Source organism: Saimiri boliviensis, chromosome 1, assembly GCF_048565385.1.
Source record: "Saimiri boliviensis isolate mSaiBol1 chromosome 1, mSaiBol1.pri, whole genome shotgun sequence".
In the NCBI taxonomy this organism is placed as follows: Eukaryota; Metazoa; Chordata; class Mammalia; order Primates; family Cebidae; genus Saimiri; species Saimiri boliviensis.
In genome coordinates, this window is record NC_133449.1 from 8,384,751 (window position 1) to 8,401,135 (window position 16,385).

Consider the following 16,385-nt stretch of genomic DNA (forward strand, 5'->3'; position numbering starts at 1 on the left):
GACCCAGTGGGTATCACACTTTTAAAGCAGCAATTGATCACAGATGTTTTCTTGCTCCCTACAGCATCAAATGTTTGGTGTCACTCGTGGTGCTGCAGACCCACCTGTAGGTGGCTCCAGGCTGTGCGCGCCTCTGGGGGTCCGTGTCCACACCACACGCTTCCTCTCTTACTCCTGCTTGGGCTTCCTCGCCCAGCTCGGTTCCAGTGCACTAGGGTACACTCGGACCTCCTCAGTCCCCATGCTCACTGACTTGGGGTGCACTGGAGACACAGATCTCTTATTTTAAAGTGAGAATCAGGGAACAGATGGATGTGGGGATTTTCCGTTCGCCTTGCAGGTGCGTCTTCTGCCTTCATTCCTTCAGTGCTCTGGGCCACGCGCTCTTGCGTTAGGGGAACAGCGTTGCAAAGGGCACACGACGGAGGCCTTTCTTCCAGGGAGCTTATTCTGTGACAGCATTCCAGTGCTCGTCGGTGCCGTACAGAGAACCAGAGCAGGCTGGCAGGGGAGAGCATGACCCAGGAAGGGCACCCACGCCATCCGCCTTCACGGCCAAGCCTGACCCTGAGGTTAGATCTCCACTCACACATCTCCCCCTTTCACTCCTGACTCTCAGACCCTTAAAATAATCAGCACAGAGCCAGGACATTGACCAACAAAATAACAAAAACCCAAACCTTCCAACCTTCAAACTCCATTTTAGGAACTAAAAAGCCGCATCTTCCAAAGCAGAGCAAACGACTTCAGCAGAAAAAAGTCCGGACTCTGAAAGCAGGGAACGCGGTGTGTGTTCTTCATCACGTGGACACCAGCAAACCATCCCAGACGAGGAAGCCGGCCCACACCAGCGGCCTCTAAAGAGGCTGCCCTTTCCCAGAGGATAACCAGGACCCCAGGAACGCAGAGGGAAGAGGGGCTCCCAGCAGCTACATTCCAAAGAGCCAGGCCAGGACGGCCCCACCACAGGATGCCCAGCATTAAAATCCCATCCGTGGAGGCTGCCAGGTGTCAGCCCTGGCCTTTCTCAACTGCCATGCCTCCATGCAGCTGAGAAGCAAAGAGAAGGGGAAAGTCCACCAAACTTAAAATCGTGAATAACCGTGCCGCTGTCTGCAAACACAGAAAGCTGATCCAACCATGGCGGCAAGTACTTCAAACAAGCAAAGCCGCTTCCTTCTTAGCACCCTGTTTCACCTCATTTGTTTGTTTGTTTTTGTCACTCTGTCACTCGGGCTGGAGTGCAGTGGCACAGTCTTGGCTGACTGCAACCTTCACTTCCTGGGCTCAAACCATCCTCCTGCCTCAGCCTCTGGAGTAGCTGGGACAACATCTATTTTATCTTTAGACTGAGAAGAAACGTCCCTTCGCCCCTCAACTACATAGACCCTGGCGTCCTGTGTCTTCTCCGCTCTCTCAGGGACCCCTTCTGAGACCCAGATCCTCACGGCAGCCCCAGGGAGCAAGGGTGGGGGGATGGCTTTGTCAACTTGTTCCCATTCTTGAGCTGATGACCTCTCCATTTGAGTGGGAGGAGATCTGGGCCTTTCTTTTCCCCGGCATGTTTAATTTATAAGTATTGTGCTCAGACAGTGTGAATGTTTACCATGTGTTGGTTGTGTGGCAAAATATTCTGGCTCCCAGAAAAAGTCTGGTTGCTGAGTCACTCACCTAGAGAAGTCCTGGGGGAGGTCATTAGAGGTGGCTGGGACAGGCACGGTGCCTCCCCGCCTCCCAGAGGAGAAGACAGAGCTGGGAGTCAGACCCAGATGGGTGCCCAACTGGCTGGAGCACAGAGGCTCTTACAGAACGGCACAATCGTGTTGGGATTGTATGCACTAGAACTCTGCCTACAGGAGAGAAAAAGCAGAGACCGAGCCAGGGCAGCGAACAGGACCAGGGAAACTCAAGGATGGAAACAGCAACAAAACGCAAAGTAGAACTCACCATCAAAACACAAGGATCGCTTCGATTTCATATTTTTTTAATTGTGCCCTTCATTCTCTCTAATCTATGGTTTCATTCAAAAGTGAAAGAACTTACTCATTTTGATGATGAATCATCATGTTTTTCAATGAAACACGTGACAGGTTAATTCCTGCAGTTCCTTCAATGTTCCCAACAGTTAGGACCTTCCTTCTATCATAAAATGGCCACTTTTCACCACCATATGGCCGTGACTAGCGAAAGCACAAAATGCCAGGAAAACGAAACTGCTGCCGCTGAGTGCCTGGTGAGTGCCTGAAGGACAGTGGCTTGCACATGGCGTGTGCTTAAGAATCAGCTGAGGAATCCTGTCTAAAACGCAGGTCCCAAAGCCACACTTTGACCTGTATTAGGCTGTTCTCACACTTCTGCAAAGAACTGCCCGAGACTGGGTTATTTAGAAAGGAAAGAGGTTTCACTGACTCACAGTTTCACATGGCTGGGCGGCCTCAGGAAACTTACGATCATGGCAGAAGGGGAAGCAAGGCACCCCCTTCGCAGGGTGGCAGGAGGGAGAATGAATGCAGGAGAAAATGCCAAACACATAAAACCATCAGACCTCGTGAGAACTCACTTGCTATCATGAGAAGAGCATGGGGGAACCACCCCCATGATTCAATTACGCCCACCTAGTCTCTCCCTTGACACGTGGGGATGACGGGGCTGATGGGGATTCCAATTCAAGAAGAGATTTGGGGTGGAGACACGGCCAAACCAAATCATCACCTCCATTAAGAAGCTGAGGGTCTGCAGAGTGTTCCTCCAAGCATGATTCGAGGAGTGTTGAGGAATCTTGTGAAAATTGTAAGTTCCTTGGCCTACTCCCCACCTTACCACAGATTCTCATAGGATAGACGGGGTAGGGGGCACCACAAATCTATATTTTCCAGAAGCTTCCAGGTCATTCTAGTGGGGTTTTCCTGGCAGAGGTTTCAAAAACACAAGAGTAAAATCCCATTACCGTCCAGATGACAGTCAATTCTGAGCCCACCTGGAAGGTGGTTTACGGGCTTTTGTTGTCCTGCTCCACATAAGAATAACTTTCCTCACTATTTTCCTCGTACTTGACTGAAAAAGGGGAGCAGGATGGGCGCCATGGCTTTGATCCCTGGTCTCTTGGCGGCTCTGCGGCCTCAGATGTGTTGCTCGCCTCTGCTTCTCAGCCTCTTCCTCACCTCACATGGGACCCGAAATGCAGCTGCTCCCTCGGGGCACACTCAGGGCTCAGTGCACACCTCGCGCCAGCCCAGCCAGCACCTGACACCCTCCTCCTCACTGCTATCAAGTTCTAATCCCCGTGAGCAGAGGCATGAACAGCAAACTCCATGAAGGGGCCTTGGCATCATTACTCGAGGGGAGAGTGAAAAACTACTCACACTGCCGAGAAAACCTCCAGGTTAGCTGATCACCAGCCGTGCGCTGGCAGAGACTTCAAAGACCCAGGAGAGGCTGGCATAATCCCAGCACTTTGGGAGGTCGAGGCAGGAGGATCACTTGAACCAGGGAAGCCAAGGCTGCAGTGAGCTATGATTGCACCACTGCACTCCTGCCTGGGTGACACAGCAAGGTCCTGTCTCAAAAAAAAAAAAAAAAACAAGGCTTAAACGGTAAATTTTATGTTATGTTATACACATATTTAAGCACAAGTTTTTTGAAAAAAAACGCAGATCTGTAAAATGCCACTCCCAGGTCTTGTGGCTTTGTTCACACACTGACGAGTGTGCCAGCTTGTCTTTGCCAGGCAGTTCATCCACCCTCAGGGTTCCCTTGCTTCCAGCAGTGCAGAGGCCCAAGCTGCGTCTCAGACACCAGCTCACAGCTCCCCGAGGCTGACCCAGTTCATGACCCTGGGTGGGCCACACAGGGTAAGGACGACTGGGCTTTCTACCTGAAGCTCTCAAACTGTACTCATGTTCCAGCAAGAACCTCATCTCATCTTCCAACGGGGACGGGATAGTTTCTGCTGGCATTTGGTGCCAGGATCCCAGGTCGACTCCAGTTGTCACAAGTCCAAGGTCTTCTCGACTCTGACGGAGCAGCCCAAGCGAAGGGGTACTCCCAGACACCGCAGAGCCTCTCCCTCCACCCCTCCATTGGTTTTCTTGGATTCTCTGCTTAGAAACCTATGATGTGAAATCCAGGCATGGAAGCTGCCACAAAACAGTTGGTTATTTGGGTCAAATGTATTTCATAATAAACTAGTATACTGTTATACAATCATTTCAGTACAGACTGTATAACACCATGCACGTCCCTGTTCCCCAGCCTGAGAAACAGCACATTCAGCACGTGCCACCAAAGCTCCTGGAGTAAACCTCCAGCCCTGGTCCTCGGCCCCCGCCTGGAGGAGCAAGCATCCGGATTCAGCACTCCCAGCCTCATTGCGCCATACTTTCATACCTGTGTTGGAAACCATGAGTAGTGTTGTGTTGTGTGTGTGAACACTCTGGATACACCAGCATCATACTGTACACACGTTTCTGTGGCCAGGTGTTCTTCTCCCATCCTTCTGTCTTTTATCTTCCTTCCTTTTGACATGTGCAGGTCTCATGCCTTTATTTTTCCTGCTCCCTAGAGCTCCACTGTAGGGCACTCCCACGTTATACCCTCTCCAACAGATGGATACTTAGACGTTTTCATAATTACAAACAAATGCTGCAGTCAACACATATGCACATTCATTCACATGCCCATGGCCGGAACTGTGGGGTCAAGGAGGGGCACATCTTCAACTCGACTCAGAATGCCCCTTTGCGTTCCAGTGTGGTGGAACCGATGCGCATGCCCACAGGCAGTACTGGAGAATTCCCACTGCTCCACATCCTTACTGGATATCCAGATTTGCTGTTGTCAGACTTTTTAATTTTTGCCAATCTTATGGGTGTGTTGCGCCATGGTAAACCAAATCCTAACAAGGGCCAAGAGGCCTTACGCCAACACTATCTGGCTGCCGCAATTCCGCCCCCATGCCACCTCACTGTACACCACTACCTTCCTACATTTATTTCCTATTCCCTTCCTGGGCTCACCATGTTTCTGCCACCCTGGCCTCCCTGATGTTCCGTGTATGCACCAGGAACTCATGCCTCGGAACTTTTGCACTGGCTGTTTCCTCTTCCACAAATGCTGCTCTCAGGTATGGGCATGTCCTCTCCTTGCTTTCTTTCTCTGTGCAAGTGTCACCTACTCAGTGCAACTTACTGGGGCCACCTTATTCACAACTGCACCCGATCCTTGTTCCTGGCACTTCCCTTTATCACCTACACCTTTATCACCTAATAACCTATGTGATCCACTCACCAACTTTGTCTCTTCTCATCAAAATGTAAATGTCCAGGTGGTGAGGGATTGTTGTTGGTTTTGTTTACTGGTATTTCCTAAGTTCTGAGGCGAGTGTTTGGCACATAATAAGTGTTCAGTAAGTATTTACTGAACACACGGATGGATGGATGGATGGATGGATGGATGGATGGATGGATGGAAGGATGGATGGAGAGATGAATGGATGGAAGAATAGATGAAGGGATGAATAGATGAATGGATGGAAGAATAGATGAAGGGATAATGGAACGGATAGATGGATAAAATGATGGTTAAAGGGATGAATGGGTAGATGGATGGATAAAGGGATGGATGGATGGATGGATGGATGAAGGGATGGATGGATAGATGGACAGATGAAGGTGTGAATGGATGGATGGATGAAGGGATGGATGAAGTGATGGATGGATGGATGAAAGGATGGATGAATGGATGAAGGGATGAATGGGTGGATGAAGGGATTGCTGAAGGGATGGATAGATGATGGATGGATGGATGAAGGGACAGATGGGTAGATGGATGGAGTGACGGATGAAGGGATGAATGGATGGATAAGGGGATGAACAGATGGGTGGATGGTTGCCTTCAAGCTCAAAGTCGTTTGTGCTACTACGCACACGGGCTGCAATTTGTGAGCTTGGAAAACCTGTTCTTTTTTTCCAGCCTGAGGTAAGATCTGATTCTTCACAAGGCTGTTCCACTACTGACATGTTTTCATCAGATATGTTTGCATGTTCATTAACTCATGTAAACATTATTAAAAGGACTATGTAAACAGCTTCCTACACATTTCCTCTTGCTTTCGTTCATGTATAATTATATGAAAATACAATGTACCATATATGCCAATGAGCCATCCTCCCTTTCTTGTGCTTCCAAATGACAATTCCCCTCTGCAAACACACTCAGATAGCAGATTTTTACATTTCTCCTTCTACTCCGAATCCATTCTGCCTTTTTAAAACAAAGATCTCAAAGCCCCCCCCCAACAATGATATGGCAGCCAACAATGTCCATTCTCACCCCAATGATCTAGGAACTCATTCTTACCTTTAAAAGTGCTTTGCAAATTGTAAAAGGGTATTCAGAAATGGTTATTTCCTCCTTCACTGTTCCCTTGTCACAACTATTCAAATGGTCATAAACATTCAATGCTGCCAAACATGATGGTGGTTTCCAATCCTCTTCACCCCACCCACATCCAGCATGTCACCCCTCCCATTCTCACTATGTCACCTCACACAGGAAACAGCTCAGAAACAGGCTGCAGAAGAATCAGTATGCTGAAGGTCACTGTGAAAGGGACTGGCCAGCAGCCTCTAAATCAGTTTTCTTTTCTTCCTGGCATACTACTAGTCTAGATCTTCCAGCCTCCCTTGCGGTTAGGTGTGGCCATGTGACCAAGTTCTAACACAGTGGTTCTCAACCAGGACAATTTTGCCTCCCAGGGGACATCTAGCAATGTCTGAAGAGGAGACATACATCTGTGGTTGTCATAACTGGAGGAGAGAAGAGAGTTATATTAGAATCTAGTGAGTCTGCTGAACATTCCACAGTGCACAGGACAGCCCCTCACAACAATAAACATTCACAGCCTTTGTGGCTTTGTTCTAACCCTGATTAGCCTTTGGCCAGCTCAAATGCTCATGGTGCTGAAACCATACACTAACCCTGTACTAATAGTTGAGAAACCTGATTCTAACCAATGGAATGTGAGCTAATGTGTTGAAGTCAATTCCATGCCTGATCCATAAAAACCACCTAAGTGCAGTTCTACAAGCTCTTTCCTCTTCCTTAGTCTTGATGGAGATGATCCCAGTCACCTTGGAAGCCACACCCTGAATACAATGGAACTACTAAAACAAACGGCAAGAGTTTGCATCTCTAAGTCACTGCTTGAATGAGAGCTGTCTGTCAATCAGTAACACAAGTTTCAGACTAAGAAATAAACTAGCAGCTTAGAGATCTGGATTTGTTCAAGATACCAGCTGGCATTAGCTAACTCAGTCACAAATACTTTTGCTTGTTTTCTTGAATAGATTCTCCGATTTATGGAGCTATATACTTGAGCCAACATCACCTGGGGCACATCTGGATTGGCTAGTCCTATTTCAAGTGGGAGAGGGCCTCCAGGGTACATTTCTCTGGAAATGAATTTATAACTGATACAATGAGCTGGCTTATGCTAAGGCACAGGAGGGGTGTGTGGGCCCATTTAAGTCTCTGAGGAACTTCTGAAATTGGGACTCTTCAGATAAGCTCTCTACAGTTCACCCCTGGCCATTCTAGTTCTATAGTACTTCCAATTAGAATTTCTATACTCTACATTCTGCAGGTTTAGTCAAAGATATCTTCTCTTGCCCAGTTATCTTAACCAGTCAGAGCTTAGTAAAAATAAATGCAAGTTCCTATTTCTTTACAGATTTACTATATCTGTCATAAGGAGTTGTTGCAATTGTAGTGATCATTTACTGAGGAGGTTGCTAAATTTAGCAGATAAAATATAAAGACATACTCATACTAAAAAAAATTATTCTATTCATTGTCCAGCCAAAACTTAAATTTAAATAGGTTTCCTGCATTTTATCTGGCAACCGTATTTACTAAGCACTTACATTTTTTCAGGTACTATATCCGAGATACATCAAATGCTCAAAATAACACTGAGGAGGGCACTACTATCATCTCCATTTTCAAACAGGGCAACGCTAGTTCTCTCCCTAGATCATAGCCCAACTCCCATTAGCCGTGCTCGGATCCCAAAGCAAACAATGCCATGGGCTCCTCGCCTGGCCCAATGCTCAGAGGAGTGCCCACAGGCAGGCTGTGCTCAGGGAATGATCCCTACCTCACCACCACTCCTTTCAAATCTACAGAAAGCATAGTCTCTTTTTCCCATAGGCAGTCATCAAAACATAGTAGCTATAAGGGAACCTGAAGATGTGGTGAGGATGTTAAGAATATTCTATTTAAAACTTTCATGTTTTGGAACCACTGTAAAATATCCATAGTAAATATTTCCTTTTTTAAAGCTTGGATTTCTCTCAGAGACAGTTAAATGGATATGATCCAGTTTCAGAAAGTCTTAGGAGGTGACTCTGTGCAAACATCAGGAGCACAGACTTTGAAGTCAGACGGGCATGGGCTTAGATTTTGGTTCCATCATCTCCTGGCTGTTCTGACATGGCAGGTTACCTGGGCATCCTTCACACTGGTAGTTTGCTAGCCTGTAAGATATGAAAGCAGCAGTCTCCATCTGAGGGCTTTGTAAGGGCTTAGTGAAGAAACAGATGAAGAAACGCTACCCATCCTTTACAGATGGGAACCTGGGGCTTACAGTGACTCACCCAAGGACAGACTGCAAACCAGGGGCTCAGGTATTCCCTGAGACAAAAGAGGCAAAAGGGCTGCATAAGAACCAAGAACTCAGGCTCAGGAAGGGACAGACTGGGGGAGCCTTCAGCCTCAACCCCGAGGCCCCAACATGCACCCCACTCCACACTGCAGCAACCAAAGAACTTCATCCCTCCTTTCTGCAAGGATTTTCTTTCCTCTTCTGCATTTCTTTAGTGGTTACTCCCTGGGAATTCAGGGCTCTTGACTTGAACTAGCAGGACTTGATGAACTGTAGCTGCATCCACCCACTCCTGACTGCTTTCTTGGGATCAGAAATGGCCACACTGGGATTGTGTCACTGGGCAATACCCATTCCAGGAGTCCCTGCACATTAAATCAACAAGAAATGGGATAAAGAGCCTGATCCTAACCTGGAAGCATGATCATCACTCCACACTCAAATTCTTTATGTTGCATTTTTAAAATGTTGAAATCACTTTAGAATCTTGATAAAGAGAAGTGATGCCTCTGAGATGTTTCTATGACACTGTTTCTGCAGTGTCTGGAGACACCAGATGCTCTCACTGCCTTTCTGGGAAATCATGCGGTCCACAGGCAGCTACCTCTCACCAGTGTGGTGGCTTTGTTCTCTCCAGGGCCTCTGAGCTGGTAGCCATTCATCAAACTTGGTTTTGTTCAAAACATCTAGTCATCACATAGGGTTATAAATTCTATATCTTGGGGGATAGTTGGTAGGGCTTCTTATCAGTTAAAAAATAATTCTGAGGATATACTAGACACATGTCAAATAAACTGTATTTCTTTTCAAATTAAGGTACTTTTAGGCCGGGTGCAGTAATGCCTGTAATCCCAGAACTTTGAGAGGCTAACACAGGCAGATTACTTGAGCCCATTAGTTAAAGACCAGCCTGGGTAACATGGTGAAAATCCAACTCTACCAAAAAAAAAAAAAAAAAAAAAAAAAAAAAAAAAAAAAAAAAAATTAGCCATATGCAGTGGCTCATACCTGTAATCCCAACACTTTGGGAGGTCAAGGCCGGCAGACTACTGGACCTCAGGAGTTCAAGACCAGCGAAGGCAACATGATGCAGCCCCATCTCTAAAAAAAAAAACAAACAAACAAAAATTAGCCAGGCACAGTGGTGCATGCCTATAGTCCCAGCTACTCTGGGGACTAAGGCACCAGAATTGCTTGAGCCTGGGAGGTAGAGGTTGCAGTGAGCTATTGCACCACTGTACTCCAGCCTGGGTGACAGGAGTACAACCCTGTCTCCCAAAAACAACAACAAAAAAATTAGCTGGGTGCACTGGCACATGCCTGTAGTCCCAGCTACTTGGGAGGCTGAGGTGGGAGGACTGCTTGAGCCCAAAAGGTTGAAGCTGCAGTGAGCTGTGATCATGTCACTGTACTCTAGCCTGGGCAACAGAGTGAGACCTTGTCTCCGGAGGAAAAAAAAAAAAAAAAAAAGGTTGCTTTGTTGTATTTAGGGATATGTTTATTTTATGAACTATAAATCATTTGCTGTTATAAAACTTTTAGAAAAACGCATAAATTTTCATGATTACAATGACAATGAATGCACAAGATTGTACCTAGAAACTCTATACCTCCAGTTTCTCTTTTGGAGGCCACTTTATGAAGCAAATCACCCCAAAACGTATTGGCTTATGACAACAAGTTACTCTACAGTCCCACAGGCTGGGATCCAGTGGGCAGCCTCACTCATGATGTCTTGTGTGCATGGTCAGTTGGTAGTTGGGGCTGAGGTCATCTTACTGGGCTGGACATCCATGGGGTCCTCTTTTACTCCCAGTTGGGTGCTCAGCTGGGATGACTGAGGCTGGCCCCTCCTTCAGCCCTTTCCATGTGGCCTCTTCATGCCACCAGCTTGGACTTCCTCACTGCATGGTGATCTCAGAGACGTCTGGATTTGTTACATGGTGACTGTAAGAGTGAAGCCAAGAAACCAAAACCCTCTGGACCATAACTGTCCCGCTATAAGCAAACACCACAGAAAAGACTGTGGCCCCAACTCTACCCCACCAACGAAGGCCAAGTGGAGAGCTAGATGTCCACCCTCAGCCTGCTGTCAGGAAAGCGCCACCCTGAACAACAGGATGGTATCAGAGAAGGTGCAGTGGGGAGCAGACAGTCATCCCTCCAGGTCAGCAATGAGCCCTCTCACACAGCATCAGCAGAGGCCACCTGGGAACCTGAGCACCTCCTGTCCTATCCACCACCCAGGGGATAATCAGGCAATGCTCTCTCCCAGTTGGGGTTGTCAATGTTGAGTAAGAACTGGGACATTCACCACCTTCCAGTGGTAAGATGCCTCCACCCTACAGTGTCAGTGGAGGCCACATGAGGAGCCCCCCTCCCAAGCCAGGTCACTACAATAGAAGATTTAAATAAGCTCCAGATCATAACATAACCCCCAAAATGCCCAGGTTTCAATTTTTTAAAATTCCTCATTCCAAGAACCAGGAAAAGTTCAACGTGAACAAGAAAAGACAATCAACAGTTGCCAACACTGAGGTGACACAGATATTGGAATTATCTGACAAGGATTCTTCAGGGACCATCAGAAAAATCTTCCAATGAGCAATTATGAACAGACAAAAAAATACGAAAAAATAGAAAACTCAGCAAAGAAGCAGATGTAAAGAAGAATGAAAGGGAAATATTAAAACTAAACAAGACAATAACCAAAGTAAAAACTCATTGAATGGGCTCAAAAGCACAATGGAAAGAGCAGAGGAAACCATCTGTGAACCAGAAGATAGAACAACAGAAATTACCCAACTGAACAACAGAGAGAAAACATATTTTAAAAAAATATATTAACAAAGTCTCAGGGACCTATGGGATTATAATAAAAGAGCTAACATTAGCGTCATTGGAGTTCTGGAAAGGCAGGAGAAAGGTGGCAGGGATGAAAAAGTAAGTGAAGAAATAATGGCTGAAAATTTCCTTGGCTTAACAAAAGAAGCTGAGAGAACCTCAAACAGAATAGACCTAAAGAAATCCATGCCAAGATAGATCACAGGCAAACTTCAAAAATGAAAGACAAAGAAATCAAGGAGAGAGAAACCACACCTTACTTACAGTGGGGAAAAAGCAATTCAAATAGCAGATTTCATATGAGAAACCTTGATGGAAGGAATAAAATACCACAGTATGTCAGGTGCTTCAAGGAGAAAACACTGTCAACCCCAAATTCTATATCCAGCAAAAACATCCTGCAGGACTGAAGATGGGAATAAGACTTCACATGCAGGAAAACTAAGGGAACATGTAACCAACATACGTACCCTAAAAGACCGTCCAAAAAAATGCTCTTGAAACAGAAGGAATTAATCAAAGGAAGAATGGAGTATCAGAAAGGAAAAAGAGAAAATGTGGGTAAGTATAACAGATTTTCCTTCTCTTGACTTCTAAAAGCAAGTGTACACTTCCTTAAAGCAGGGGCCCCCAAATCCCAGGTAGTAGGCTGTTAGGAATTCCATGCAGAGCAGGTGTGCAGTGGGTGAGCATTACTGTCTGAGCTCTGCCTCCTGTCAGATCAGCCACAGCATTAGTCCTCACAGAAGGGCAAACCCTATTGTGAACTGAACATGCTAGGGATCTAGGCTGCGGGCTCCTTAGGAGAATCTAATGCCTGATCGATCTGAGGTGAAAGTTTCATCCCAAAACCATGCCCCTAGTCCCCATCACCCATCCTCCAGCTCCACTCCCTCAACTTCCCAATCCCCCATTGGAAAAATTGTCTTCCACAAAACCTGTTCCTGGTGTCAGAATGGTTGGGGGTCGCTGCCTTAAAGGGTCCAAGTGGCTGATTCTCACCCAGTAGTCTGCCTGCTGCAGGGCGCACTTAAGAGGCCAGTTATTCATCTGAAACTTCTCAAATCGTGGTCCTCTCACCACCTGCATCAGCATCACCATGCTTGCTTAAAATGCTATATTCTGGGCTGCTCACCAAACCTACTGAATCGGAATTTGCACAGGTGGCCCCAGAACTCTGGGTGTAAACAGGGGTTTCTTACATACACTAAGGTTCGAAAAGTCCTTAAATGTCAGTTGACCTTTAGTTCACAAAGGGTCAAGCTCAGTCACTCAGGGTTAACTTTGGAAGAAAGTGGGAACAAACTGTTTTCACAGATTCCTAGCTCTGGGCAATCCAGTTGCCCAGGATGAATGCATTTCAAGGTTAAAAGAGTAATCAATACCCCACCAGGAGTCAAGGTTACACACCCCTGCACGATGGCAGGTTGTCCTAGGAAGTGTGGCCGGAGTCTAGGCCACCACTGAGGAATGTGTCATTCATGGGTGCCAGCACTTTTTCCTCTCTAAAACGGGGCCATCTGCCTTTCCAAACTATTAGGGTCAAGGTGAACAGCAAAAGAGGTGCGCTGTGCACAGGCTTGTAAGAGATTAGCCGTATTGCCCTAACGCGAATGTTTACTCTCTTCTTAAAGAGAGCTGTTGTGTCATCCTTTTTTCTTTGAAATGGAAAGTCTCTATATTCTTCACCCAGAATCCTAGAAAGGCAGGCAAGATGGTTAAAATTAAATGTAGACCTTAATGTACCCAGTCTTTTCTGCGGAGTCCTGAAGCGCAGTCCTAGGATTCAACAGAGGGGGCCCTGGTGTCAGCAGCAGTGGAAAGAGGCGGGAAAGAGCCCAGGACCCCCCGCAGAGCTAACCAGGACGTTTTGCCCTCTGAGAGCTGGAGGCCTTCCCCTGCACGTCGCCTCCGCCCGCGGGGTCTCCAGGATCCCTCCTGGAGATGCGGCCCTAGGTCTTGCCCCTCCCGCGGAATGGTTCGAGGCGACAGGCGCGCCGCTGGGGTCTTGCAGGACCTGTGCACGCACTCCCTCTAACTGGAAAGGAGAAGTCTGCAAACTGTCATGATGAGGAGAGGGTTGAATCTGGGAGTGAAAGCCTTAAAGATACAGCAAGGGAAGGAACTACTGTTCCTTCAGTAGTTCAGGGTTCGAACTACTGAAAAAAACAACTCTGTCCACCAGCCACCTTGCGCTGGTGACGCCTGGGTGCCTCCAGTGCCCGGGCGATGGGCTCGCCTGCCTCCGGGGGACGAGAAAGATTCATGCTCCAAAGCGCCGCAGGCGCAGGACAAGCGTGTCCCGGCCAGGCCCTAGCCTGTCCCAGCGACCGGGACAGGGTGCACGGGGCGCAGCAGGGTGGCTGCCCCAGCTGGGAGCGCACGTGGTGCAGGGCAGGCGGGTTCCTCCTCACTTAAGTCATGGACTTGGCTCGCTGCGGCGGAGCCGGCGCGCGAACGTGGCTTGAGCCAAAAAAGAAAAAGCGCACACAATGTGTTTCTTGTTAGGGACTGCAAGCCGGGGCCTCGGGTTTTGCTTTTGGTGCCGCATTATAATATTAAGATGCAGTTTGATTCCGGACAAGCCCGCCCTTGTCGCTGGCTAGGGCGGATTCCCACGGACGCCTGTGGGCAGAGGGGGGCGGCCTGGGCGCTGCACTCTGCAGGGGGCGGGGAGCGCACAGCGGATGGAGGGGGGTCCCTGCATGACCCGGGCTCCTGCGGTGGCCGGACCCCAAGACGCGCGCCTCCAGGCGGCGCAGACTCGGCGACGCCAGCCCTGCTCCCGCCAGCTCGCGGGCGGCCCAAGATTGTTTTCCAAGACCTTATCTCTTGCTGAAGTTAATTTTCTTTTTTAATTTGCTGACCGGAACAAAAGTCACAGGAAAATCCTTTGTGAAAGCTAAACGCAGCCACAAATCGGGACACTTCACAGCATTTGTAACAAAATACTTGCAGTGCCCGTGGTTAAATCGGCCCCTCCGCCAAACTTCCCAAACTTTGCTTTCTTTGAGCCAAGCTGAAAAATGATCTCCCTAAAAGGGAATCAGAAGGTTGCAAGCAATTGGATGTAGCACGGAGTTCTACCTGGCACTCGCGCTCTGGGCACACAGGACCGCGCGGGAATCCTGGAAGGAATGACGGCCCGGATGGTGGCAGCGAGGGGGAGGAGCCACTGTTAAGCGGTTGTAGTCTGTGAAACGCTTTGTTAATGCCATTTACTAGCTGTGTGCAACAAGAAGTGTAAGAGGTTAGGCAGGTCTTCAAAAAATACCCAAAAAGAGAAAAATAAACATCCCCTTGTTTGCTATTTGTGGCTTTGCTCATTTTCTTCCCCTCGCGTTGTCCCTCATCTAAAGCTGTTTTAAACCCAAAATCGGTTATCTGGTTTCAGGGTAAGGGCTCCCTCTTGCCAAGGTATTAAATAAACAAGTAAAGCAAAAACTTGAATCCTTATGTAATCCAGATGCCGTTTCCTCGAAAACCACAACAAACGTTGCTAAACCAGATAACAGGACTGGGAACATTCGTTTCCCCCCCCCCCCGCCCCCCACTCCACAACGCACAGCCTCCGCCCCCGGCTTTAGGACCAGTAGAGACCATTTATGTCCAGGAACTCCTGTCCGGGACAGACGATAAATAACTGCTACTAACGCTCTCAACTGCAGATGAGCACCCTTGAGGGATCCGGATGCCATAAACTGTCCGGGAATGTTGGCATCTGGTTCTTAAAATGGAACTTTCCCTGGAGATAAAGCCAGGACCCAGGAGGCGTCTGCATTTGCAGGCTGACTTGGAAGTTATTTGCCAAGACGTTCTCAGTCGAAAACGGTGCATTAGAAAGGAGCTTGGTCTGGCCCCCGCTTTGTAGTGGTAATGAGAGCGCGAATCGCGCTAGGCTCTGCGCGGGAGGCTCCATCGAGCTGGAGGACTGGGACTGCACATCCTCCCGGCTCCCCCAGGGCGGAGAAGGGGGCTGTTCTAGAAAAATATCTAATGGTTTGTGAGCAACCTCGAGAGTTTCGAAGAGTTAGGCAGTAGGACGATGAGGGGCGGAGTGGCGGGGGGGGGGGGGGTCTTTCAAAAACATTTTTAGGAGTCCAGGATCAAAGCTATGCGGCGAGAAACCGAAATGATCCAAAGGAATAAATAAATCTCGCCATGCGCTAACACAGTGACCTCCCCATCCACCCTTCCCTCGAGCCAGCCCCACCCCGAACGCCTCGGTTGCAAAAACAAAATAAAGCAAAACCTTTTGCTTTGGCAACCTCTAAGCCACATTATGCCCCCTTTTGCAAAAGGAAGATTTCTTTTCTCCCTCTCCGGCTTTTTTTTCCCGTCATCCTGCCCTCCGCCCCTCGCCCCCCTCCCCACTTTTCTTTTCTTCTTCGTCCTCCTTCCTTCCCCAAATCACTCGAAACTTAAGACGCGCAGAGGCTGCAGGTGCGCGCGGGCCGGCGACTGGGCCGGGGCGAGCCTGGGACTGCCGGGCCTCGCAGGCATTGATCAGCTGGACGCGCGCGCTGAGTGACGGCGCGGTTGCCATGGCAGCCGCCTGAGCGGCGCCGGGAGGACAAGGCTGCCGGGCGGCGTGAATGGGCGGCGTCACGCGCCTGGCGCCAGAGAGTCTGCTCCGGGGCTCCGGCTCCGGCCCCGCCGCGGCCTGGCCCGCGCGCCGCCGCCGCCGCTGCCAATTCATCACCTGTCAGGGATCACTCGCGGGGTCACGGGCGGAATGGACACAGCTGTGAGAACAAAACCGGGGGAAGAAAGGCGAGCGCTCCCCATTGCGCCAGATGTGCAGGGAGGACCTTGAGACGCACCCCCCGCCCCCGCAGGCTCCTCCCGTCCCCCCACCCGCGGCGCATCACGCGGGGGT